Source organism: Rhinolophus ferrumequinum, chromosome 12, assembly GCF_004115265.2.
Source record: "Rhinolophus ferrumequinum isolate MPI-CBG mRhiFer1 chromosome 12, mRhiFer1_v1.p, whole genome shotgun sequence".
NCBI classification, from domain to species: Eukaryota; Metazoa; Chordata; class Mammalia; order Chiroptera; family Rhinolophidae; genus Rhinolophus; species Rhinolophus ferrumequinum.
In genome coordinates, this window is record NC_046295.1 from 79,766,325 (window position 1) to 79,793,026 (window position 26,702).

Here is a 26,702-nt window from a genome sequence, read left to right on the forward strand (position 1 = left end):
GGAGAAAAAGGAACCCTCGTACACTGTTGGTGGGAATGCAGACTGGTGCAGCCGCTATGGAAGGCAGTGTGGAGGTTCCACAAAAAATTACAAATAGAATTGCCGTATGACCTAGCATTCCCTCTCCTGGGTATCTACCCAAAAATATCTGAAAACATTTATTCATAAAGATATTATATGCTCCAATGTTCACTGCAGCTTTATTTAGTGGCCAAGACATGGAAACAACCAAAGTGTCCTTTGATGGATGATTGGATAAAGAAGATGTGGTACATATACACACCATGGAATACTACTCGGCCATAAGAAAAGATGAAATATTGCCATATGTGACAACATGGATGGATCTTGAGATTATTATGCTGAGCAATATAAGTCACATAAAAAAAGAAGAGAACCATATGATTTCAGTGATATGCTGGATATAAAACTGAACGCAACAAAGGAAAAGACAAAGTAACAAAATCTCATAGACACAGATAATAGTTTAGTGGTTACCAGAGAATAAGGGGGCGGGGGTGGTAAATGAGGGTAAAAGGGAGCAGATATATAGTGACGGAAGGAGAACTGATTCTGGGTGGTTAGCACAGAATGCGATATATATATATAGATGATGTATTATATTACGGAATTGTACACTTGAAACCCATGTAATTTTTTAAAAAATTTATTGGGGTGACAGTTGTTAGTAAAGTTACATAGATTTCAGGTGTACAATTCTGTAATACATCATCTATAAATCCCATTGTGTGTTCACCACCCAGTCAGTTCTCCTTCCATCACCATATATTTGATCCCCCTTACTCTCATCTCCCACCTCCACCCCCCTTACCCTCTGGTAACCACTAAACTATCGTCTGTGTCTGTGAGTTTTTGTTTCTCATTTGTTTGTCTTGTTCTTTTGTTGTTTTTGGTTTATATACCACATATATACCACAGTGAAATCATATGGTTCTCTGCTTTTTCTGTCTGACTTATTTCACTTAGTATTATACTCTCAAGATCCATCCATGTTGTTACAAATGTTCCTATATCATCTAAAAATACGGAACACTTCACGAATTTGCATGTCATCCTTGCACAGGGGCCATGCTAATCTTCTCTGTATTGTTCCAATTTTAGTATATATGCTGCCGAAGCAAGCACGAAACCTATGTAATTTTACTAACCGTTGTCACCCCAATACATTTTAATTAAAAAAACAAAAACAAAAACAAACCCGCCCAAAACCAAAAACCTGGCAAGTACTCCATCCGTGGTCCAGCTGAGTTACTCCCTTCAGTCCCCTCGTCACAGGGGAAAGGCAGCACGGTTCAGGGGCAAGTCCCAGGGCTTCGGAGCCCGAGAGACCCAAGTTCATATTCTGCCTCTGCCACATACATAGTGGTGTGGCCCTGGGAAAGCAGCCCACGTGCGCGCCGGCTTTCTCATCTCTAAAATGGAACCTTTCTAAGGATGGGCAGCCGGTGCTATTAAGTGTCCAGGGGGTCACTACAGCACTCACTGTAGGGTAGGAATTGTTATTATAACAGGAGGCATTATTTTTAGTAATTATTAAAAATAACAACAAAAATTCACACACAATGTAAAGAAATGAATAGAGAATAGAGAAAAACTGTGCTTCCTAATCTTGGTTTCAGGCTACCTTTGGGTTTCCCTTGCAGTGAAAAATCCCAAGTCGTCAAAAAAAAGTTTAGTTTATTTTAATTTATAAAACATACGATCAAATATATAACATGAAAGCCTTCCAGGAAGAAGGCGCGTACAATGCCTGTATAAAAATAGGGCAGCCGACTCCAAAAGGATTTTATGGGGATGACGTGGGATCCAGGTTAAGTGACAAAAGGAGACGCTGACTACTGTTGTGTCAAACACACAGGAAACATCAAGTTTCTCCTAACAGACGTGAAGAACCGTTAGTGGCACGTCCCCATGATGTGTGCCCTGTACTGAACGTGACATGGAAAAGCCCACTTCACTCTCTGTTGCTGTTTCATGGAGCCACCCTGCCGCCCAGGAAACTTGCTGGCCCGGGGAAGATACTGGGTGCAGGGAGGCCCCTAACGGTGGCCTGGTACAGAGGCTCTGCCCACACTGGCTAAGCTAGGTAGACCGCCTCCTTCCGGAATGGACGGAGAACACGGAGAAGACTGGGAACAAAATGTAGCACTAGTACGAGGAGGAGGCCCTGCGCTAAGAGAGACGGGAGGCGTGGAGAAGTGGGGAAAGGGGGAGGGGGAGACAGACCGACAGATGCACAGCAGACCCAGAGCTGTCCTGGATCGCAAATGGCTCGCATCTCCGGTTCTGCCCTTCCTTCTCTCCAACAATTATTGGTCAAATACATATTACGTGCAGGCCAGGCATTAGGTACAGAGATAAATAAAGAAGACATTCGGAGAGCTAACAGTCTAATGAAGGAGGCCAGGCAACAAAATAAGTACATAAAGAAACACAATTTGCAAAAAGTTTTGAAGGAAACGAACAAAAGGGGGACAGCTTCAAGAGAGATCATTCAGGGAATACCTATGGGTGAAAAAATGACACATCATTCGATTATTCATTTGTTCATTGAATTCACTCAGATGTTTATTAAACACCCACTATGTGGTGAGCACTGTTCTAAGGATTAGAGACGGAGCAGGAAGCAAAACAATGTCTCCTGGCGGGGCATTCCTGAGGGCAGGTGGGCAGACAATAAACAAACTATCTCAATGTACGGAGCTATGGAGACAGAGCTGGACAAGGGGACTGGGTCAAGTTCGGCTGCCACTGCCTGGACTAGACCAAGCTGGGCCATGCAAAGCGCTGGGCAGAGCAGCTCAGGCCCAAGAAGAAAAAGACCAAAGACCGGGTGTCTGAGAAACAGGAGGCCAGCGGGGCAGCAAGAGAGCTGGGCACAGGCTGGCCAGGCTGGTCAGGAAGAGCCTTGGAGGCTCTGAGAAGGAGTTTCACCTCAGCTGGGGTGTAGTGGGGAGCCATGCAGGCTCTCCAGCAGAGGCGTGACACGTTTGATGTGTGCTTTTAAAAATCAGGCTCCTGCCCGCTTCGTGGAGGAATCGAGAAATGGGGAGATGACACGAGGGGCAGACGGCAGCTTCACGAGGGGGAAGACAGCAGAGGTGAGAAGCCGATGGCTTTAGGATGCAGTCGACATGATCTGCTACAGACGAGGCGTGAGGTGAGAAAAGGGGAAGCTAAGGCGGTTCTAGGTGTCTGGCTTGAGCACCACCAGGTAGACGGTTTTGCTACTTACTGAGATGAGATGAAACAGAAGAGGGGAAAAGCGGAGAGAAAGGGAACCATTCCCCTTTTATTAAGTTTAAGATGCTGGGGAAACATCTACATGCAGAGACGCTAAATGGCCAGTTTGGAGACCGGGCGTCACAGCTGAGGTCTTGGCTAGATAGTGCACGTTTATGGATGGTCGTAACAGGCCCCTTTTCCAGGCGGCCAGGTCAGCTGAAACCTCATTCTGAAGCCATGCACCTGAGCAGCATTATCCCGACTCTGAGGGGCTTAGGGGCGCTCTTCCCCCAAAGAGGTGCGAGGCAGATTCAAATCCAGGCCAAGGTGATCCCCACACAGACCTGCCACTTGCACCTCCACCAGAATGGTGTCATGGCGCCCTCTGTGGCCAACCTGGGCCTGTTACATCTCCACTTCTCCTGTAGATACCATTAGGCACCTCTTGGCTTTTTAATATTTCCACTGTAGGACGTGTGCCAACTTGACCTTGACGTAGAAAATTTTAATTCAAATCAATACATGGACAAGGTCACTTTAAAATCCAATTAATATGAATGGGAAAATATGCCCCACAGTTCTGTGAGCTGAAAAAGGAACAGTTGCAAGTTAACAACAGCAAAAGAGACACACACACACACACACACACACGCACACACACACGCCCGGTTGGTCCTCGGTGTTTGATGATGCAGCGAGCTGTGCCCTTAAAAACATGCAGCAGTTACAACACTGAAAAACTTTTTTTTTTCTGGGCTTCTATTTAAGGTAGCTTAAAATTAAACTAGTTCGTTTGAAGAAATGTACTGCAAACTGTGAATTCCTATAACTCGATTTTAAAGAAATTAAATCCTGGACTTCAACTCACCAGGAATGCCTAGAGAAATCTAGGGCATTTAATATAGTTTGCATAGCAGCAATTTGCATGTGTATAAAATCCATTCACAAACTGTTTGCAGGATAACCAGGCCAGAAGGGGAAACTGAGGCGCTGGCATTTAAGAGCCTTATTCCTAGAAGTGCTCTGTGGCCAGGAATGCAGGACACTGAGATTTACCACCTCTGCCCGTCCACTCTGCTCCTCACTAATGAGAAACGTTTATTTTATACTAAGAATCAGAGAATCACACAACAAATGACAGGAATGTATTGTTACTACTGAGCGCTGCTGGGTTGCTCCTCTTCCTTTTGCTTCATCACTGTCCCACTTGGATCTCAGCTTTTCTACCCTTAAACCAGGTTAGAACAGAATAGAAAGGAGCAAGCGTCCTCGTAAAGAAGAAAACATTGCTTTGTAACATCAAGGAACGGCTACAAATGACGTAAAACGGGAATGCGATATTGGGGGTGCCGGTGAAACACCATAAACCTACTGGTCAACTGACTTTACACTGGGATGGTTTTCAAAGGCTGCAGAAGAGACTGGAGCTGAGCTGAGCGAGGAAAGTCCCACACTTGGGTGGCATTTTCAGCGTCCTAGGAAGTTCCCACGGATTTGCAGGGCAGTTGTCCTGCAAGGCAGGGCTGAAAACAAAGCTTCAACCTCAACCCCGCCAGCTAAGGTCGCAGACAACTGTGTGAGTGCGTGTGTTCACCTTTACAGATTACGCTGCAGCAATGAGTGAAAAGCAGCCCACCTCTCGCAGCCAGAGGCCGAGCTGCTGCCTTGCATGTGTGCTCTGGCCTCCCCTCGTGGGCTGGCTCGCAGGATGATTTCGCATTCCCCTTCACTGGAAAATAATACGAAAGCAGCAGGCTTCCCCTCCAACCTCCAGTTACCTCATCTGCTGCAAGTATTAATGCTCCTCACACACTCATTATTCTTTAATGATGCCTGTTTGTAAATAGCAAGATGGGATGCAATTAAACCATGAGAGGCTAAATAAACACACATACTAATTAGGATCTTTACAAGAGATTTTTTTTCATGTATAGACTGGAATTTACCTTTCATTAATCTAACTTAATTACAGTAGTGCACCAATAAAGAGTCAACACAAATTAAGTGCTCTAAATGATTTTCCCATATTACAGGGGAGCGAGTGATCCTTCCTTCGGGTAACGAGCCGTACTCTGCAGAAGGGGGGACGAACAGGGAAAGCAACATTGGCAGAAGGGTTTCAGCAGCCAGACAGGTAGTGCGCCCCCATCACATGCGGGTGTGTCAGGTACATCCGTCAATGAGGTCAAGGTCATCCGTTCAAACTGCAGCCTCACCCCTCTCATGCGTCAACCAGCTTTGCTCAATTCCATGGCAGCAGACATCACCCCTTACATGTGACAGCTTTCTGCACTGGTTCCAAGGCTTCAATCAATTGGTTCAAATCCATTCCTACTCCTACAATACTGTGTTTCCCCGAAACTAAGACCTACCCCGAAAATAAGCCCCAGTTAAGATTGTCAGCCAGACGGATGCATTTAGATGCATTTAGTACATTATGACGATGTTCCAGGAGAAGATGACATGACTGTATTTGAATAAATGTAGACAGTTGTACATGAAAAAAATAAGACATCCCCTGAAAACACGTCCTAATGTGTCTTTTGGAGCAAAAATTAATGTAAGACCCGGTCTTATTTTTGGGGAAACACACGTAATACTCCCAGGAGCACCTGCTATGTGGCATAGCAGCACACAGGAGGTGTTTCTGTATGAAAAGGACACCTGTTATTTGCAGGAAAAGAAAAGTTAGTGTGTTTTAAGGTGTGAGAGATTATATACATTTGGCAACTAAACTGAAACAGAATCTGATGGTGTATCAACATTAGATATATGTTTTGCAAAGGCCTCAAGCACCTACCAATTTATTCATTCAACAAATACTGACTGAGACCCTCTCGGTAGCTGGTATGGATCAGGAAGCTACTCGGGCAGGACTCTTTTCTCTTTTACATGTTTTACTTGTCCCTCCCTAATCACTGCTGCTAACTCATCTATCACCTTCCTCTCTTCGTCAAGTACAGGCATGTACGGATATATGTCCCCCCCACCCACTGAGCCTGTGGCACTACTGGCTTGGAATCCGAAATGCTGAAAAACGTCAGAACCTGAAAGATTCCAAGTGGCATGATGGCTGAGGCTACCACCCCAAGGACCTGAGACTCCACGTTGAACTCTGACCAAGACGGCATCGATTCGGGTCTTCAGTTCCTAATTTTAAAATAAGTTCTGGAGAAGTTCTCCATGATAACATGTCCCAAAGTGTATTCCACTCGCTGTGAAACAAGTTGGGAAACTGTACATTATGCGTCTCTTAAAGATTCACGCCGCACATTGGCATATGAAAGGCTCTGAAAAGGTCGGCAATAAAGGAACCTGCTTGCTTGGCTTTGCTGAAGCAGTCAGGGAGTGCTTCCTAAACTATAGTGCTTACCAACTCCCTAACACCAGTGTCCACGAAATCCATGTCGGGAAATACGTGATGGCAGTGTCAGGAAAGAAAGAACCTGCCCATTCAACCACGCACCAGCAGCCTGCATCCTATTTCTTCAGCTGATCTCGTGTTTCCCCGAAAATAAGACCGGGTCTTATATTAATTTTTGCTCCAAAAGACACATTAGGGCTTATGTTCAGGGGATGTTGTCCTGAAAAATCATGCTAGGGCTTATTTTCCAGTTAGGTCTTATTTTCGGGCAAACACGGTACTACACCTAACCTCATTCGCTGCCCACTTACTCCCTGCAGCTAGAAACAGACAGCGATACAGCTTCTCCCTCCCTCACCCCAGAGCCTGGAGCCCACTTGTCCTGGGCTCACTGTGCAGCAAACCAACAGAGGCTCCGAGAAAGAAAATGGCTCTCTGCCAGACTGTGGATAAAAATCTACCAACTCGAGGACATCTAATTGTTCCCAGTTCAAGAACTTTCCGAGATTTACTCTTAAATTCATTTTTGTGGTTACATTGTAAAGTCTCTGAAAATCCTGGCCTTTGTAACAGCATCACCGACAGCCCTTCCTTAATCACTCTGGTAGATCATATACAAAACCAAAATAGAGCTAAAAAACTCATTCCGTGTTAGTGAGCAGATGTCTAGCCCATTTGCAATTAATACGACCCACTTCCATACAATCAGCCTGCTTAAAATTCCTGGAACAAGATGTAAAAGTTAAGATGCAAATGTTCTGATTTTAATGAGAATGAATGGAAACCATAAAATCCTCTCTCCCTCTGAGGGTAGGGACAATCTACGTTTAAGTCCCAACTGCACACTAAATTTATCAACAAAACAATCACTTGATAAAGCCTGTGTGAAAGAAGAAAATAGAACTGGGAAAGTCAGAAGTATATTCAGAAAGCATTTCCTACCCACATTAAACGTTATCAAAACCATTATTCTGTAAAGGAGCTTTTAAAGAAAACTTGACTCGTTTCAGTGCATTTCCCCCAGGTCCCTTATGTACTGGGGGCTTCTTGCATTTCCTCGATCCTGTGGCCTTTTTCTGGACAGGATGACAGACGAGAGCAGGATTTTGGCACTTCCTGGATCTCGCTTCAAATCCCATCTCCACTGCTTAATGTGACCTTGAGCGAGTTAGTTAACCTTCTGAATCCAGTGTGCTCTATAAGATGGTGCTAACATTTTGCATTGAGGACTCGGTGTGAAAATCAAATCACTAACCATATATTAATGGGCCAAACAGAGCTCCAACCACATGGCAGGCATATGAACTGGTAGCAATTATTAGAATTCTATTCATTATGGCAGGGGCATACTGTTTTAGCATCAAAAGACAAGTCTCACCTTTCACTCTGATTTCTCCCTGCTTGGAACGCCCTTCGGCCAGCTTCCTGAAACCTCACCCCTTTCCTGAAGATACAGTTGTGGTTTCTCCTGGAGTCTGGATTTTCACGAGGCAGCAGTGGGTTTCTCGAGGTGTGAACCCCACCCCACTCCATCAGGGGAATCAGATACCCCGACCCCCCGTCACTCCTTTAGCTCTGGGGTGTTGCTGACATTTCTGACAAGCACCTACAGGTCTAGCAACTCTCCGAACGTGGCGTGGGGCCTCCCAGGGCAGCACTGCATCTGCCGAATCAAACGACACAAAACTCGAACTCTCGCAGCACTAGCTGTGCCTCCTTCATTCCTTCAACGGCCATTAAGAGAGTGCTTCCTCTGTCCTGGGCACAGCTCTCAGGCCTGGAAACACAACAAGGAACCAGTAAGATTGGACAAAATTGCGTTTTGCTGGGGAACTCACAGTCCAGCAGATGTGACCGAGGCTGAGAGTAGATGGGCAGGGACTGACTGTCCTTTTATCTTTTCTGATGGGCACAAGCCCCGTGGAAACCAGGCACGGAAAGTATTCAACGAAACCACGAACAAAATCAAGGCAGTGAGGCTTCGAAGGCCCAGGGCACGTCTTAGAGATTTGGGGCTGGCTCAGAAGCATCCAGAAAGGGAAGGCCAAGTCACAGAGCAGAGAGAACACCGCTCTGGAGTCCGACTCGCAGAGGCTAAGCCTCAGTGCTGCTACTTGCTGGCTGGGCGCATCCGTGGGCGGCACCTGCCTCAGAGGCTGGTGGGCGATCGCCCTGCAGAAGAGCAAGCTTGTCCATCTCACGGATGCCTCCTGGGCACTCGCACTGTCCTAGCCCTGGGCTACTGCAGTGACCCAAAGCAAGCCTCTGCCTCCACAGGGCTCACATTCTAGTGGGCGGAGACCGACAGAAGCTAATACATAACATGCCATATGAAGAACAGTGCAGCTCGTAAGGGACAGAGTGGCCGGGGTAGAGCCGGTGCTGTTTTCAAGTGTGATCAGGGCAGGCCTAGGAGCCTGCAGGACGTGAAGGGGACAGCCAGGGACAGAGGCCCTGGTAGCCGCAAAGGCGCTGAAGCAGGAGCAGGCCTGCTGTGCCCCCGAAGCAGTAAGGAGGCCAGTGTAGCCGGGGATGGGGTGTGGGGGTGGGGTGGGTGCAGGGGAAGGGACAGGAGATGGGCTACGGCAGTGCGGGAGGCAGGGGACAGGTGACGCAGGGCCTAGACCTGCGTCAGGAGGCCTCTAGGTACGATGGGGAGCTAGGAGAGGCTTCTGGGCAGACGAGTGACGGTGAAACATAGTGCTCCAGCTGCAGTGTGTACAAAGACTACAGAGGTGCAATGGACGCAGCAGAGGGGCCATGCCAGGCGGGCGGACGCTGCGATAACCCAGGTGAGAAGAGTGGCAGCTTGAACGGGGCTGTGGGCTGGAGGTGGTGAGGAGTGAGTGGATTCTGGATACACCTCCAAGGAAGAAGCCCCAGAACTTGCCAGTGGATTGGTTGTGACGTACAAGAGAAAGAAGAGGAGGGGCGGTCCCAGGCCTCTGCTCCGGGTAATGGGAGGCCCAGAGGTGTCATTTACTGACACAGCAGCAAGCGTGGAAACTGTGGAGACATCAACAGGCAGACGGGTTGGAGGTCCAGGAGAGGCCTGGACTAGGACGTACCCTCGGGCGTCCGCGGCAAACGGCACACATTGAAAACCCGGGGTGTCATGGATGAGATCACCTAGGGCGCTCGAGCAGACAGAGCAGGGACGACATCCACGCCGTGCTGGGAGGAGGGATCTGTAAGAAGACTGGGCAGGCGTAACCAGCGACATGGGAGGACGTCCTGAGTGTAAGTTACCTTCAGGGCAAAACCCAACCACGCCCCTGCGCTCAAATTCTGACAGACCTCACATGTGTGTAATGGGAAGAGCTGTAGAAATCTGGATGCTCTGTAAAATAAGCAGGACCAACAAGTAATCACCTTAAAAGCTGACACAAAGGCTGTCACCATGTAGTTTTAACTAAAAATCTAATTCAAGAATGAGATGTGTTTTTATCTATGTTTAGAAAAAGGTCCCCCATATTACAAAGGATTTTTGAAGAGAGAAGAGGAATTTTCTGATGTCACGATGTTTAGGACCAGTGGCCACCATGGCACATGAAGTCAGGGGCAAGGCTTCGGACTTCCAGGCAAATGTCGAGTAGAAATCACCACAATCCCACCTCCAGCCCCTCCCTCCCCAACGCCGCCATTTCCGAGTCTCCAGTCTCAGCTCCAACCGCGCTGCCTGGATTGACCTGGAAATCTTCACAAGTCCCATGTGAGAGGACGCTGACCTGCTCAGCAGGAAATGACGGCACAGAGAAATGAAGTGCCAATCAGCGACACACGGCTGGCTAGTGGCCGAGTAAGGAACTGAGCCCAGTGGTCTGGCCCAATTCCTGCATTCTTATTGGTTTGTGTCTGAGCTGCTTAGTGATGACGACAGCGGGAATAGACAGCCCACCCCTGTAACTACACAAACGAAGTCTGACAATTAAGTCCATGAACTCACCCTAGAGAAAGTACTACGTACCTCATTACTGAATATCACTATGCTCATCTTTGAAGTCCTCCCCTAGGAAAGCTATGCACCGACGCCAGTGCCTAGTCCACCCTTCAAAGCAGTTTTGGAACTCTTTGTCTGGAATGGCCATCAGAGCTGTCGTCGTATTACCCTTGATGTCCTGAATGTCATCAAAATGTCTTCCTTTCAATATTTCCTTTATCTTCAGGTAAAGAAAGAAGTCATTGGGGGCCAGGTCAGGTGAATAGGGAGGGTGTTCTAATCAGTTGTTTACTAGCTAAATACTCCCTCACAGACAATGTCCTGTGAGCTGGTGCATTGTCCTGATGCAAGAGCCATGAATTGTTACCAAAAAGTTCAGGTCGTTTTCATCTAACTTTTTCACGCAGCCTTTTCAGCACTTCCAAATAGTGAACTTGGTTAACTGTTTGTCTAGTTGGTACAAATTCATAATGAATAATCCCTCTGATATCAAAAAAGATTAGCGACATCATTGTAACAAGTTTGCGAACTAACTGTCAGACCCTGTGGCACAGTTAAATTACTTTTAACTAAAATTCCATCGACTGTATAATATTAATAATACCACAGTCCATATTAGTGTAAACCATACTCATCTTTAATTCAACTGTCAACCTGTGTAGGTCACTCGTATTAAAATCCAGCAACTGTTTTATCGCAATGCCTAGACACAGTGAAAAGATTAACTGAAGGAAAAATCAACCGTGTAGATTGGGATTAGGGAATAAAGTAAAATACAGAAATAAACTGCTTTTAAAATCAGTTGAAGATTTAATACAGCTCTGGACGGTTTCAATTATTTACATGCTTGGTCTACACAGTGTAAATCTGGGCTAATGAGATTCACTTCTGTGTGTAAATCTGAAACAAGACAGCCCGATTGTCTAAAGAAAATAGCAGCCTGGACTCCTGTGTTAATAACTCTTCAAAATGAAGATTATTATTTGGGAAGAAAAGCGGCACTGTGCTTCACATTACTGATTGCAGTGGGTGTTGAGAAATGGCTCCATTTGGCCAAATACAAGTTCTGAGACAAGATGCAAGGGACTCCAAGAATGTATTGAGCGATACTGTTGTTCTTCTAGTAACACCCACCACCAACAAGCTACACTGTCTCCCTGTCCTGTGGAAATCAGGAAGTCCCAAGAGAACCCTTCTTCTTTGGAAAGCCCCTCTATCCAGGACCAGGGGCTACGTACTGCTGTGTAACGAGGGAAACACAAGAGGTTCATGGGTAACTGTCAGCTGGCAGCACACCCCCTTTGGATCTCCACCAAGACTGTGGCACAGAATGATATGACACTGCAGGTGCTGTCAAATGGCGTTTGAAAGCAAAGGGGTCCATTTAAGAGCAATCCATGAGAGCTCTGTACCCTGTAACACAGGCATAAAGAGGGCTTCAGGAGCACAACGGAAGGAACTATCTTGGCCTGAAGAAGTAAGGGTGGCCTTCCTGAAAAGTAACATTAGACCCCGATCTCAAAGAGTGCACAGCAGTGCCAGAAGGGGCCGGAGGTGGACAAGGGTGCCACAGGCATAGGGACCCATGGGCACAAAGCACAGAAGCAAACAGGAGGAGGTGTTTTTGCTTGCCACAGTAAGTGGGGAGAGCCACCGGTGTCTGGCAGTCTGGGGCCAGGGCCACTAAACCTCCGGCATTCTCCCATTCAAAGAGGAACTGTCCTGTGCAGACGGCTGGGGAGCGTTAGAGAGTGCTGAGGGCACCCAGGCAGGGAGGGGGAGGTTGGAGGGAGACGCTGAAGGTGAGCTGAGACCGGGTTATAAGGGCCGCGTAAGCTTCCCTAAGGAGGAGGGAGGGCTTTACCCTACGCACCAGCAGCAAGAAGCCAGCAGAGCAGGAGACTGGCCTGGAGAGACCAGCCCTTTGAATGATGGCGTGAGTGTGGAGATGGAGCGGAGGCGGGCGTCCAGAGACCAGAACCCACTAGAAGGCAGTGGCAACAGGTCAGGCAACAGGAGATGGGAGCAGGGAAGATGGGCAGCGGGGCTGATTGGGAGATGCGAGGCAGCAAGCGTGTGCGTGCGTGTGCGTGTGCGTGTGGGGGGCATTTTGTGTGTTTGGGGATGGCTCACTGATAGAGATTACAAGTCGGGTTATTTTTCACACAGTATTGGATCAATAAGTATTTGTTACAAGAATGAAGATAAGTATTGGAACAGAGAGCTGTCAGATTGGGGGCAGGGCATAAGCAAGTGGTCTGGAAATCATTTACGCTGAAAACAGACCCAAGACTTACCATTAAATAAAACTGAATTAGACAACCTAGAAAAACGGTGAAGGCAGCTGGTCCTGTGCATCCACTCAACCCACTTTTCTGATTTTCGAACACATAGTTTCACCTTGTTTAGGCAAGTGCCACCTGTTTCTACCAGACGTTAATTTCATATCATGTATTCAAAATATTTTAAAACTGAAATCCAATAAAAATGCCTTTGAAGTTGGAATAGCTTTTTCCAACATTTAAATTCGCTGTCGCCAATACTAGTCTAATGAAATACACCTGTTAGGGTTGATGGGATATGCTTCCCAACTTTTGGGGGACAAACACAGTTTTAAAGTATTGACAGAAACTAGAGGTCTGGATTATGGGCTTGAGAGGATATCATCAGAAAGGTCAGCATTTGAGGATTCATGTCACATTAGCATTTTTTGAGGTAGGGGATTCTACGGTGCCTAACTGGGCCATGACTAATTTAGACTAAATATTTTTAGGGACTCTTAGGGAAACTGTCAATTACCATGAAGTCCTAAGCACAGACCATCTGACAGGCAGGAGTGTACCGTCGCCTCTGGAAAGGACTATACTGAACTACTAGTAGCTAAAGAAAAGAAAGAAGCAACATATACTTGTACCCAGCCAAAAAAAAAAAAAAGAAAATGAAACAATGCGAACTACTTAAAATTAGTCCTAAGCAAAATTTGCTTTTATCAGAAAATAAAAGTATATAAATCAAAAAAAAATTTTTTTTAATGTCTTAGCTGTAAGAGAGTTAAAAGAATACATTTACGTCCAAGTAGGTTTTTTATGCTGCCGCATGCTGGAGCCTGAGAGCATCGATTCCATCTGCTTCCTTTACGTGGCCATTCTCCCTAAAAGCAGAGTCTCTAGCCCTGGGCTTTAACCTGGAAAACACCAGAAATTCACCTGGAAATGAAGTACAAACGCTCTTATGCTGAATACGAAACAAGCACAAGGACCAGAAGCCGCACCGGCAGGTAACCCGAAAGCCTGAAAAGAACGGCCTCCGGGTCGACTTAAGGTGTAAGACCATGTTCTTCACCTTCTTTGGGAATTAACCGCCCTTTCTAATGGAAGCCATAGACCCTCTTCCTCAGAAAAAGGCACAGAGCACATCTACAGGAAAAAACCCTCGGGGGTTCAGAGATTTCCTGGAGGCCAGCCATTATCTCTGAAGAGTTCAGGGACCCAAGGTTAAGATCCCTAAAATTACAACACTAGCTCATTTCAGAAGCTTCAGCAGGAAGAGGACAGGGAACTCCCACAAAATGGCATTTCTAGGAACTGCGGGAACGCCGTATCTACACAGAACTGAAAACCACATGCCTTCCAAAGAAAGAGCCCAGCAGATCCTGGCCATACGTATTTCGACAGAAGCACTGCCAATATTTTGCCGAGGAAAGCTCAGGGTAAGTGGACCCAGAACCATGACTGGGACCCGTCCCCAGTCCCTGTGCAGCCACCATTCTTGGTCTGCTGGGTCCTGAGCTCGTCTGACAACACGGAGGCTGGACATTCCAAGGGCAGGAAGCACCCTTGGAAGCAAGGACACCAAGTTTCAGGGCTGGAGGAGAACTAAACAACTGGGTAGCTCAAGTAATCTTTTTCTTTTTTTAACAGATGAATGTTTGAGCTTTTGTGTCAGAGACTGGGGTCTGAACTTCACTCTGTCACTTACGATTTGGGGTTGTCTTTCAGTTGTGTGGCCTTCAGCCTCTCCAAGCCTCAGCTTATTCATCTGGAAAATGGGGACAAAGCCAGCCACCTCCTGCGGTCCTGAGTAGGGGCTGGGGGAGGTGCTGCATGTAAAGAACCGCGGGGGGGGGGGATGCGGGGGGGGGCACAGAAAGAGCTCTGACTAAATAAAGAAACTCACTGAAGCATCTGTGTGGCAGGCCAGTCTTTCTGTACCCAGTGCATTTTATACTTGAAAGGACAGTTTTTCTCTGATAAATTTTAATCCTAAGAATAAGACACGATTACAATTTTCAAAAAAAAACCACCAAACACTGTTTAAGTGTTTTAAGCAGAAAGTGAAAGAACAAACTCCCCTGCCCCCCGCCCCCATGAGAGAACCACTACTCCACCCGCACAGGGCACAGATAGCCCTCCCGCACTGTTTACAGACGCACGCACACACAGCTGTGTGTCCGTTCCCCTCAAAACCGGGATGGCACATGGGTTGCACGCCAGGCTCACGTCATTCTCTCATAGCTCACTGCGGGATTCAAAACACTCTTTTCGTTTCCTTTTCATATGTACATGAATGAGAAGGAGTATTTTTATTCAACTCATAATTACTAAGCACCTACTATGTGCCAGGCCCTGGTCTAGGGGCTTGGGACACATCAATGCAGATGCAGAAGATATCGCCTGTGTGGAGCTTACAGTCTTTCTAGAGGAAACAGACGAGGCAACAAGCACACTAGGTAAGGAAATGATGTGCCATCTTAGAAGTGGTGAGTACTATTAACGGAAATAAAAGCTTCTCTAGGAGACCGGGGGTCGCTGGACCTGCTCGTCACTGAGGAGGGACCTACGAGCGAACCTTGGAGGTGATGAGCAGGGAGCCCGGGGGTGTCTCTGGGCAAAGGTCTTAAGGCAGGAGTGGGCCCAGCGAGGGCAGAGGGGTGCCAGTGACGACGAGCCTTAGAAGGATGGGGCTTTCACTGGAGGGAAATGGGGTGCACTGCAGGCTCATAGCAGACACAGGACCTGACTTTCCCTCTAAGAGACTGGCTCTGGGTGGAGAACAGACAGGAGGCAGGGGAAGCAGGGAGGGTGTTCAGGGGCCACTGTACTAACCCGGGCGAGAGGTAACAGAGGCCTGGATGGGGCGGGCACATTCTGGACCAAACCCATAATTTCATCTAGTTTATACATCTAAATATGCATGCTTAAAAATGTGACTTATTTTGAAATAATTTTGGACAATTTCAGACTTACAGCAAAATTGCAACAACAGTACACAGAATTCCTGAACACTCTTGCCCTCGCTGTCCTAAATGTTAGCATTACACTGCAGGGGCCTGTGCACGTGTGCACACATCGCTCTCCACACACACACACACACACACAGGCATGCACACTGACACACACACTGTCCGTCATCAAACTGTCACCCATGAATCCGAGCAGCATCCACTGACCATTCCTGATTCTTAGGTGAAACGATTATTACTGTGGTGGCCACCGAGTTCTCTAGTTCTTTGTCCATTTAGAGCTCACATTTTTCTGTAAGGAACAGCCTTCCCATAGCTATTGTTACCTTACATGGATACCTCCCGTACCTTTCTTTATTCATTTACTTTTGGAGGATTATCATTTCTGTGGGTTATGAGCCATTACTAGCATGGCCTGTTTTGGTGCCCAATGGTCCTAGGCCTGGCCAGCAGCAGCCCTTCAAACTGGCTGCTGTGTCTTTTTAACACAACCCCGTCATTCTGCAAGCATTTCCCTTACTTCCTGGCACAGCAAGACATTCCAGGTTCACCTTGTACTTTCTCTGCCCAGCTCTGGCCTCAGGCTTTCCTCCAAGAAGCCTAGTTCCTGTTAGCGAGAATGACACAGAGGAACTAGGACCAGGACAACAGATGCGCGCATGGTTCCTGGACTCTCCCTGCTTCCAGACCTTCTCCACAGACAGGACAATGGTGCACGTGTGTGCATCTACTTCTATATCTATCTACAGGTGTGGTCAAAAGATACGGTGAATGTTTAAATAATTTATTATAGTAAAAGACACATCGCTATTAATCCCCCTTAAAATACTCCCCCTTGCTTCAAACACATCTTATTCCATCTTTCTTGCCACTTTCTGAAGCAGTTCTGGAAGTCCTCTTTCGTGAGTGTCTTTAGTTGTGCTGTCGTGGCAGCCTAGCTGTCCTGAATCATGTTGACTTTGGGGAAGAGCCAGAAGTCGCACCGTGCCAGATCTGGTGAATAAGGTGGATGAGGACACACCGTAATGTTTTTATTTGACAGAAATTTCCGTACAGAAGTGACGTGTGACACGGAGTGTTGTCATGATGGAGGATGAAGCCATTCGCCCATTTCTCAGGCCGTTTTCTACACATTGTTTCTTAAATGCTCTAATGCCCTTACAATACTTGTATTCAGAGTTCACGGTAGTGTTCCTGGGTATAAACTCAGCTCGCACAATTCCATCAAGGTCAAAAAACACAATTAACATCACCTTGATGTTACAAGCAGCAGCATTCACCATATTTTTTGATCACACCTCGTATATATTTAAAAACAGCTAGTTCATACTGATACTGCCCATTCTGGTCCAACACCAAGGGTTTATTCCAGTATTCTCCTTTCTGTATTTGTAATGTCCCTCTCTAAGAGGGAGAAACCTGGCTCCCATTATACATAATTTATTTTGTTTGCTGAGTCCTAGAATACACATAAACAGTTTCTGAATCGCTGACCCACACTCCTGTGGAAAACTGGCCAACCTCCTAGAGTCTAACAGTAGCTCAGTTATAAGAGTCCTTAACCTAAGGATTTAGTCCAATGCTGTGTTCAAAGGGTGCGAGGGTTAGCTCTCCGTCCTCCTCCAAAGCATGGTGACGTTATTCACCTGAAGTATAGCTAGATTTCTTTCTTTCTTTTTGCATTCCCGTTTTGAATAAAAAATCCACTCTTGTCGATTACATTTACTTTTTAGTGAAACATTACCTTGGTTTTAAAGTCCAACTATACAAAAAGTATACGCAGAGACACGTCACCCCTCCCTCCGTCCTCCCATCCACCTCCCTCTACCCACTATCTTTCAGGTTTACCTTTCCTGTGTGGTTCTCCCCCCCTAACCAAAAAATGAGAGGGTAACAGGTATTTTACATCCCTTTCTTACAAAGAGGAAGCGTATTAAGGATACTCTTGCATTTAGCATTTTTCCTCTTAACAATATATCCTGGAAATCACTTCATATGAGTCACAGAGGTCTTTCTCCTTCTTTGTTAAAGATGAGAAAAGGAACAGTGAGGCTCCATTGTGTGGCTGTATCGTAATTTCTTCAATCGCTCTGCACAGGCAGTTGGGTTATTTCCAGGATTTTGCAATTACACACAAGCTGCAGTTAATAATCCTGTGCACGTGTATTTTCCTATCGTTGGATGTGTGTCTTCAGGGTGAATTCCTACAAGAAGCAGTGCGGGGCCAAAGGCAAACGCACACAGAGTTTTATCAGACATGACCAAAGCCCCCCCCACCCCCCAGTGGCTGTCCGATCTGGACCCCCACCAGCAACGAATGCAAGTGTCTGTTTCCTTACAGGCTCACCAACAGAATGTGTTGTTACACTTTTTAATTTTTGCCAATCTGGTAGGTGAGAAATGGTACCTCTGTGCAGTTTTAATTTGCATTTCTCTAATTATGGGTAAGGTTGAACATCTTTTCATATGTTTAAGTACCATTTTTATATCTTTCGGAGGGGCTGAATTGTCTGTTCCTTTCCCTCATTTTCTATCCTATTTTTGGTCTTTTCCCCTTCATTTCTAAGATTTTAAAAATGATCTTAGGGATATTAGCCCTGTATCTGTGATCTATGTTGCAAGCATTTTCTCCCAGCTTTGTTGGTTGTCTTCTGACTTTGTTAACGGCGTTTTTTTGGCCATCTAAAATTGTTTTCCTTTTCATGGCTGAGACCCTATCGATTTCAGATGCTACCTTTGTCATAGGCTAAACTTTCATACGTACTTGAGTCTATTTTAGTCTAGTTTATTCTGCTAGCCTCTTTGTTTACCCATGAGCCAATACCGCAGTTTTAATTATAGATGCTTTAGACTTTGTTTTAATACCTGACAGGGCAAGCTTCCCTGGTAGCTTTTCTTTTTTGGTATTTTCCTATCCTTTCTTGCATACTTCTTTTCCATATGAACTTCAATAGCAACTTTTAAAAAATCTTTTAATGAGTACATTAAATTCATTCATATCTATTGGTATGACTGATATGTGTGGTCTCAACTTGGTCACATAATTGTAGTTATTATGTGCTTTTATATTTTCAGTGCTGCTTTCTCTAAGTGAGGTTTTCTTTGCTTGAGCACTCATTTATTTGTTGACTGACTGTATTTAGGAAGGTTTATATTTTTGTTCTCATGCTTACCTATGTACATACACATTCTAATGCCCTTAGACTCCCGTTTTCTTAGATAACATTTCAGCATCTCGTGTGTCACGTTTTAATCCTTTAACTTTCATTACACATACAAAAACCAGTGAGCTCATTCTACTTTTATCTTTACCCTCTCTCCCATTCTTGTTTAGATGAATTCCACTGTTAGAATATACAGTATTTATTTATATATTATTACGTCACCCTCATCACTGCTTTTGTTTGAGTGTTATATCAACAATTAAATAGATCACACGCTCACTATCAGTCCTTAAGCTAAAGTTTCCCCACTTGTCTCCTGGCTGGATGAAGCTTATCTTCCTGTAGATTCCTCAAGACGGGCTAACACATACAGAATTCTTCTATGTTTGAAATGGTTTTTCTCTGCCCTTGATGCTTGAAAGACACATGTATCCTTGATTCACACTTTCTTTGAAAAGGCTGCTCCGTCACTGTCTTGCTTTATATACTGTTTTCAAGACGTCTGATGCCAGTCTAATTCTCTTGCCTTGTAAGTTATTTGATTTTTTTGCTTGGAAGTCTTGGGGAATTTTTCTTTATCTTTGAAGTCCGGAAGCGTTACTAGAATGTATCTTAGACTTGACTGTAGCTGGTCAATTTCCCCATGTACACAGTGAGCCCTTTCAATAATTTCTAGATACTTTTCTTACAGTTTTGCATATTAGTTCTCTTCCATTATTTTGTTTTTCTTCTTCATGGACTCCAATTATATGTGTTTTTTCTCCTTTGTCTTTGTTTCACTTCAACCACTTTCTCTCTGATCCTTTCTACTTCTTTATTTTATTTTCATGCTGTTGATTGTTTCCCAGCATTTCTTCAATGCCCTTTGTAAAATTACATTTGAGTCTATTTTTTCCTTGAGCACCTTGAAATTCAGTCTTAATTTCTGAGATAACTTTTTCTTCCATTTTTTCCTGTGTATCACAAATGCTTTTCATTTCTTCATATTTTTTGTCTGGTTTCAATTTCTGAATTTCTGCTTCAAGGATTTTTTTTTTTTTCACCTCTCCAAATGCCTGAGAATATTAAAGCCAGTTTAAGAGTCCCAGGTTAAACAGTTTTCTTTTGCTTTGTGATATTTGCTTCTTTGGGGTGGAGGGTGGTTCTCTAAGTTGAGACGTTTAGTCCTTCAACATTATGAAAAATTTCAAACATCTAAAAAAATTTTAAGAATTGTAGAGTGAACACCCACATATTCCCATGAGCTAGGATCTACAACTAGAAGTTTGTCCTATTTATCACGTACATCTCCATCTACCTACCCACTGATTATTATTATTATTATTATTATTATTATTATTTTTGATGTACTTGGAGGTTGCAGACAGTACTATACTTCATCCCTAAACACTTAGGCAAGCATCCCATTAAGTAGGGTTTAACCTTTAAAAAGTTTTTTTGAGGCAAAATTTGCCTCCGCTGAAACGCACAACTCTCCAGTGTGCCTTTCAGGGCATCATGCCAGTGTGCCAACTCTTTAGCGTTTGCTTTCTGTGTGAACTGTGACAAAGGCACACAGCCGAACCAACCACACCTCGTCAAAAGACAGAACACGTCCACCACCACGAGCTGTTCCCGCGTGTTTTTCCCAGTCAACGCCAGCCCCCTCCTTCCCACGGTAAACGCTGCTCGGATTTGTATCCATCTTCGTTTTGGCCTGTTCTAGAAGTTCGTATCAGGGAATCATACAGTATGTTCTCTTCCGTGTGAAGCATCTTCTCCATCAGCAGAGGTTAACAGTGAGTGTGGAAGTGACAGCTCCCTAGGATGTGGGATTTTCTTTTCTTTGTTTTATTAACACATAATTTGGTGGGGGCATTCTTGGTCTTCCAAGCTGTGTTTATGGTGCGGTTTTTGTAGCTTTATGTAGTCTTGTTTTTCTGTGTCTTTTTTGGAGGCTTTATGGAAGACTTGGATTTAGATAGTCATCCACAGTATTTTTGATGGCAAACATTTTCCAAAATGAAGGAAGAGAGATTGTTTAAAAAACCATCCAAATTAAAAAAAAAAAATCACGATTTTCCCATACCTGCTTCATCTAGCCCTCCCCTCCTTTTTTTTCTGTTGAAGTATTTTATTTTATTAATTTATTTATTTTTAAATTTGTATTGGGGAGCAGTGTGTTTTTCCAGAACCCATCAGCTTCTAGTCAAGTCATTGTTTTTTTTCAATCTAGGTGTGGAGGGCGCAGCTCACTGGCCCATGTGGGAATCAAACCGGCGGCGTTGGTCTTAGGAGCACTGTGCTCTGACCAACTGAGCCAACCGGCCGCCCGTGTTGAAGTATTTTAAAGCAAACCTCATACCTGATGTTATTTCAACTCTACACACTTGAATATCCACCTCTAAAAAACAGACCTGTGGTTTCCTAACCACGAGGCCATTATTACACCTGAGAAAATTACCAACAATACCTTGGTATCATCTGAAATTTAGACCATACCCAAATCCTTCAAATTGCTTTATTTAAGTTGTTCTTTTACAGTTGGCTTGTTCAAATCAGGATCCAAAGTCCACACTTTACCTACTGCCGTTACACCTTTAAGCACCCCACCCTCCCCATTTCGTCCCATGTCTCTGACTATGTTGAAGAAACTGAGTTAGCAGTCCTGTAAAATGTCTATATTCCTTGACCGTTTAATTTTTTTTTGCCTTTTTTTTAAACCTCAAAGTTTTTAATCATAAATGAACTTCCATTCATATCACTACCATTGCAACACACATTTCTGGAATCACTTTTTGGAAATTTAATATGATACATCGTTTTGAATCTTACTAGTTGGACATATTTCTCCTTAAAACAGCAGTTCGTAAACCTTTGAGTCTCAGGACCTCGCTACACTCTTGAAAATTATTTAGGACCTCAAGGAACTTTTGTTTCTGTGGGACAGAGCTGGCAATATTTACCTTATTCGAAATAAAACAAATATTTAAAACACAAAAACACAAGCCCACAGCTGTCATTCTCATCTCACAAATAGTACGCGGCCTCTGGAAAACTCCGTTATGAACCTGTAAATGAGTAACAGTGAAAAAGGAAAGCAACGTTTGTCTTAGTATTGCCAGAAAACTAGTTTTGACTTTAGGGGCTCCCCCGAAACAATCTTTGCGACCCCCTTCTCACCGGACCGTAATTTGAGAACTGCTACCTTAAAGAATGGGTCTGGTTTTTGGAAACAAATGTCTTTTGGAATCAGATTTGCGAAACAATTTTTATGTCAAAAATGAAGTAGAAAATAGAAGTTGATTTTTCTTATAAATTATAAAAAATGGCATTTTTTAAAAACAAGCATTTAACAAAGAATTCCAGTAATATTCCGTACTGTGACAAAAATGCTAAGATATGGGTACGATTCCTGAGTACTGCTGTAGCATCAAGAATCTTAGCACTGCATGGTCTCCAGAAATTTCTGAAGGACAACCAAAGTTATTAGCTATGTCTTCGTGTGTTTGGGAAAAACCTGTTTCACTACTTCAGAATTGCCCTTTCGGAAACCAGTATGGCATTTTCATGGGAAGTAGAACATTTGCATGTCCTAAGCCAAGGTTTCTCAACCTTGGCACTACCATGTGTCTAAATGGTTTAAAAAAGAAGATGTGTCATTCAAAAGCAAGGCACGAATATGTTAAAGAAATTGAAGGTTAAAATGTGTATTTAGAAAGATTGAGTTTTATCTGTTGTAAATCATGTAACATAGAAAGGTTAATTTATAAAATTTCAGTATCTTTCAAATATCATGGTTGAAGCTTCATCTTTTCCTTCTTTTCTAACATTTTTATACCTAGAGAATCAGTCAAAATTGTGGATTAATTATTTCAAATGCCAAAGAAGCCAGCTGCTTCTTCTAGCCTCTGACTCAGTTAAGCTCTTACAATATTTTGACTGTTTGAAGAAAATTAATAATGGGATGTTAGGCGGTAGATTAACTGAAACTAAATATCAACATAGCTAGATTCGTTGTGGATGACTGAGCTCATCTCTTCAGAGAACGGAAACAGGGTTTATTATATCATGAGTGATTAACTTACACGACACGGAACCAGCAGCCGCCAACAGAGCAGAGAGAGCGCCGGCGACAATGTATGAAAAGATTATGGAAGAGGCCGAAAGTTTAGATTCTACATTAGCTGGGGCATGGAGTGTATCGCTATAGTCGATTACCTAAGACTCACAAAGACGCCAGAAGAAATTAAGGCAATAAATGTCCTGACAGTTTTGGAATCAAACTACTATTAATGCCTTATTCTTTCTCTCCCAAGTAGCAGGTCCCCACTGCAGCCAATATGGACAAACTGCTACACATGGAAGAGCAGGATGTTTGTATTTGTCATTCATGTATTCACTCAGCAAGTATTTACTGAGCATCTACCAGGTGTAATCAGAAAATACGGTGAATGTTTAAATAAAAAAAATTTATTACAGTAAAAGACACATCACCATTAATGCCCCTCAAAACACTCCCTCTCGCTTCGAACACACTTATCCCATCACTCTTGCCACTTTCTGAAGCAGTTCTGGAAGTCCTCTTTCCTGAGCGTCTGCAGTTGCACGGTTGTGGCCGCCTCGATGTCCTGAATCTATTCAAAACATTTACCTTTCATGGTCATTCGGACTTTGGGGAAGAGCCAGAAGTCACATAGTGCCAGATACAGTGAATAAGGTGGATGAGGACAGACCGTAATGTTTCTGACAGAAATTGCCATACCAGAAGCAATGTGTGACACAGAGCCTTTCCACTGTGATCACAAAATACGGTGAACGCTGCTGCCAAGTGCCAGCCAACGGAAAGGCAGGGATCCTCAACACGGGAAGTGGTGCGTCAAACCTTAGTAACAGTGTGTGACGAGTTTCAACTTGTTCAGTGCAGTCAATCGGATGTGAGCTACGGTTGAGAGAAGGTGTGTTTTAAAGTGTGCCGTAAATCATCCTCCATCATGACAGTGCTCCATGTCACACATCCGCTTCTGGTATATGGCAATTTCTGTCAAATAAAAATGTTACGGTGTGTCCTCATCCACCTTATTCACCGGACCTGGCACCATGTGACTTCTGACTCTTCCCCAAAGTCAAAATGATTCAGGACATCGAGGCAGCTACGACAGCGCAACTAAAGATGCTCACGAAAGAGGACTTCCGGAACTGCTTCAGGAAGCGGCAAGAACGACGGGATAAGTGTGTCCGAAGCGAGGGGCAGTATTCTGAGGGGGATTAATGGTCTTCTGTAATAATTTTTTTATTTAAACATTCACCGTAGTTTGGCTGCGCCTCGTACTTGTCCTCCTGCCCCCCCACCAGCCCGTCTCCCAGACACGCACTGGGATGAAGTATGAAGAGGACACACGCACACGTCCTGATCCAACACAGCGCCCAGGTCAGAAGGCGACCACTCAATTTCTGATGGCTTCTGGAACCCAGGCCAACAGGAAAGGCTGGTTTAACTTTAAATGAGCCCAAATGACCCCAATCGCCTTAAAAAAATGCCAATTCTATACTCCCCCTTTCTCTCTGCCCCTTCCCTGTGGTGAAGAAACCCTTGGTGGCGCCCTGGGGCCCCTAGATACAGACCACAGGACACTTGAGGCAATCCGTTGCTTTTTGGCAGTGGCTGCTTGGTGAAGGAAGAAACCAAAACGGAAGCACTGAAATCTGCCTCTGTCCATGGGCTCTGGAGTTCAGTGACTACGCCTTTTTTCATGTATATGCACAAAAAAATCCCCCAAGCCCTCCCCAACTACACCAGAATCAGAAGAGGTCTATTTCAACAACAAAATTGGCAGAACACGCTAATCGTGGAAGCCAGGTCACTGCACCTCGGCCATTCCTGGACCCCTCTGTACACCGGTGTGGGCATCAGGCCACTACATGTCACAGCGCTAGTGACACTTCAGAAAAAACTCTATGCTCCCCTGCTCCCAACACTCCCCTCTTTCCTGCAGACAGCCCTGCACTGGCTCCACGGCTTGGCCTCGAGCTCCAAAATGTGCTCTGGTGTATGTGCCAGAATGTTCACGCCACCATTCTTTAGAAAGCAAAATGGGCCACGCACTACAGGGAAAGAACAAAGTGTGCCCAGAAAAGTCACAGGATGGACTATTACCTGACAACGAACATAACCACGTTACCCAATCAAACTCCAACACAGAAGCATCGCAGAAACCACACACACAGCATGAGATCGTATTTATAAAGCTCAAAATTGAACTAAATGATACGTTATTAGGGATACACGTGCATGTGGTAAACTGCATGAGAAAAGGAGAAGAGGATGGTTATCGGTGGGGACGGTGGGGACTCAGGAGGGAGAGGCAGGGACTGGGGAGAAGCACACGCTGGTTACGTTCTGCTTCTTAACGTGAGAGCTGAGCTGGTGGGTTTAGCCTTCTGCTTATAACTGACGTACACATTACACGTGTTCCTTTGTATAGGTCAAATTACGTACCAATTACAAAAAAATGATGAGCCTGATACCTGGTAGCCCAAAGTTACTTGCCATCATCATGAGCTATAATCAGACAGGGGACAGGCATCCCGCAGGCTCATCCTGGAGCATGACCCAGGAGGGCCCCCTCGGTTTCCCCACCCCTAAAATGATGCTATCTAACAAAGGTGAGCGCTGCAGGCCCGGACACTGATGTCTGTTTTATCGTGCACATTCCTGCTTTCTCTGTTGGCCCTACCTCTTTTCCTCTTTTCCTCTTCTGCTCCGTGCAGTTCTGTGGGGCTGCCAAGGCCTGACTCCCCCACCACAGGGGGAGGGAACGACTTCTGGACAGGCCAGCCGGGTGTTTCTCGCAAGTTCCATGAGCACAGGCAGGGGACGGAGGGCAGCTGACCGCCAGTCATCGGGGCACAGTGTCCCCAAAGGGCTGTGTTTGCTCCTGACACACCTCGAGCTACCTCCTGGCAGGTCAGCCCAATCTCCGCCTGTGAGTATCTAGCACCATTAAAAAGTGGAACAAAGACAAAAACAAACCCTTTCCTTGCTTAAGCTAATCACAGCAGGTTTCTGTTGACTGCACTCAAGGAAGCCTGTCTGACTCAGGAGGAAATGCCATTTTACTAACAACACAGGTGCGGTTCAGGCCTTGGCCAAGGTGGGTAAAAGGAGATGGCAGCAGAGACTGCTCAGGTGTGTCCGCTTCAGCAGCCTAACTGGTCTCTCCCTATCAGTCGCACTTGCCTCCTAAAGCATTCCAGAATACACTGCAATCCAGATGAAAACAATTCATTCCAGACTAATCTCCAGAAGACAGCACTTTCAAGTCTCATCTGAACCTCCTACGGGTGCCCTACTGCCTACAGTACAGCTCCCAAGCTTTCTGCCAAAGTCACAGAGAACAGGTGACTAGCTACGTGGGCAGGTGGCAGCTGTTGGTCCCCGTCCCTTCCCAGGTGAGAGTTCCCTTCAGCCTCAGAGATGGTTGCAGCAGCAGCAAATGGCCTAGAGACCTGCAATCTAATAAAATACCGTCTTTGAAAAGTAAAAGCCACATAAAGCAATTATGCTGGAAATGTGATTATCCTCCTGGCAATCTGAGCAGAATCATATTACCCACTGCTGTGTGAGCACCCGCTTGTGTTGGTTCCGCGTCACCCAAGAAAGCTGGCTGAAATGTACAGTGACCTGAACCAGCCACTCCCAGGGGTAAAATGGTGCATATACAATGGATTCCTCCCTTGAACTGCGCCCCTAAACTCTCATCAGTC

At 45.1% G+C, this 26,702-nt stretch overlaps 1 protein-coding gene and 1 non-coding gene across 3 annotated transcripts in view; both read right to left on the reverse strand.

The window, feature by feature from the left end:
• Positions 1-26,702, reverse strand: part of MED27 (mediator complex subunit 27) — a 191,358-nt gene that overhangs the window by 38,370 nt on the left and 126,286 nt on the right. The window lies entirely within an intron of this gene.
• Positions 1,040-1,146, reverse strand: LOC117032576 (U6 spliceosomal RNA). Its single transcript, XR_004424760.1, has one exon. It is a non-coding gene; the product is annotated as a U6 spliceosomal RNA (small nuclear RNA).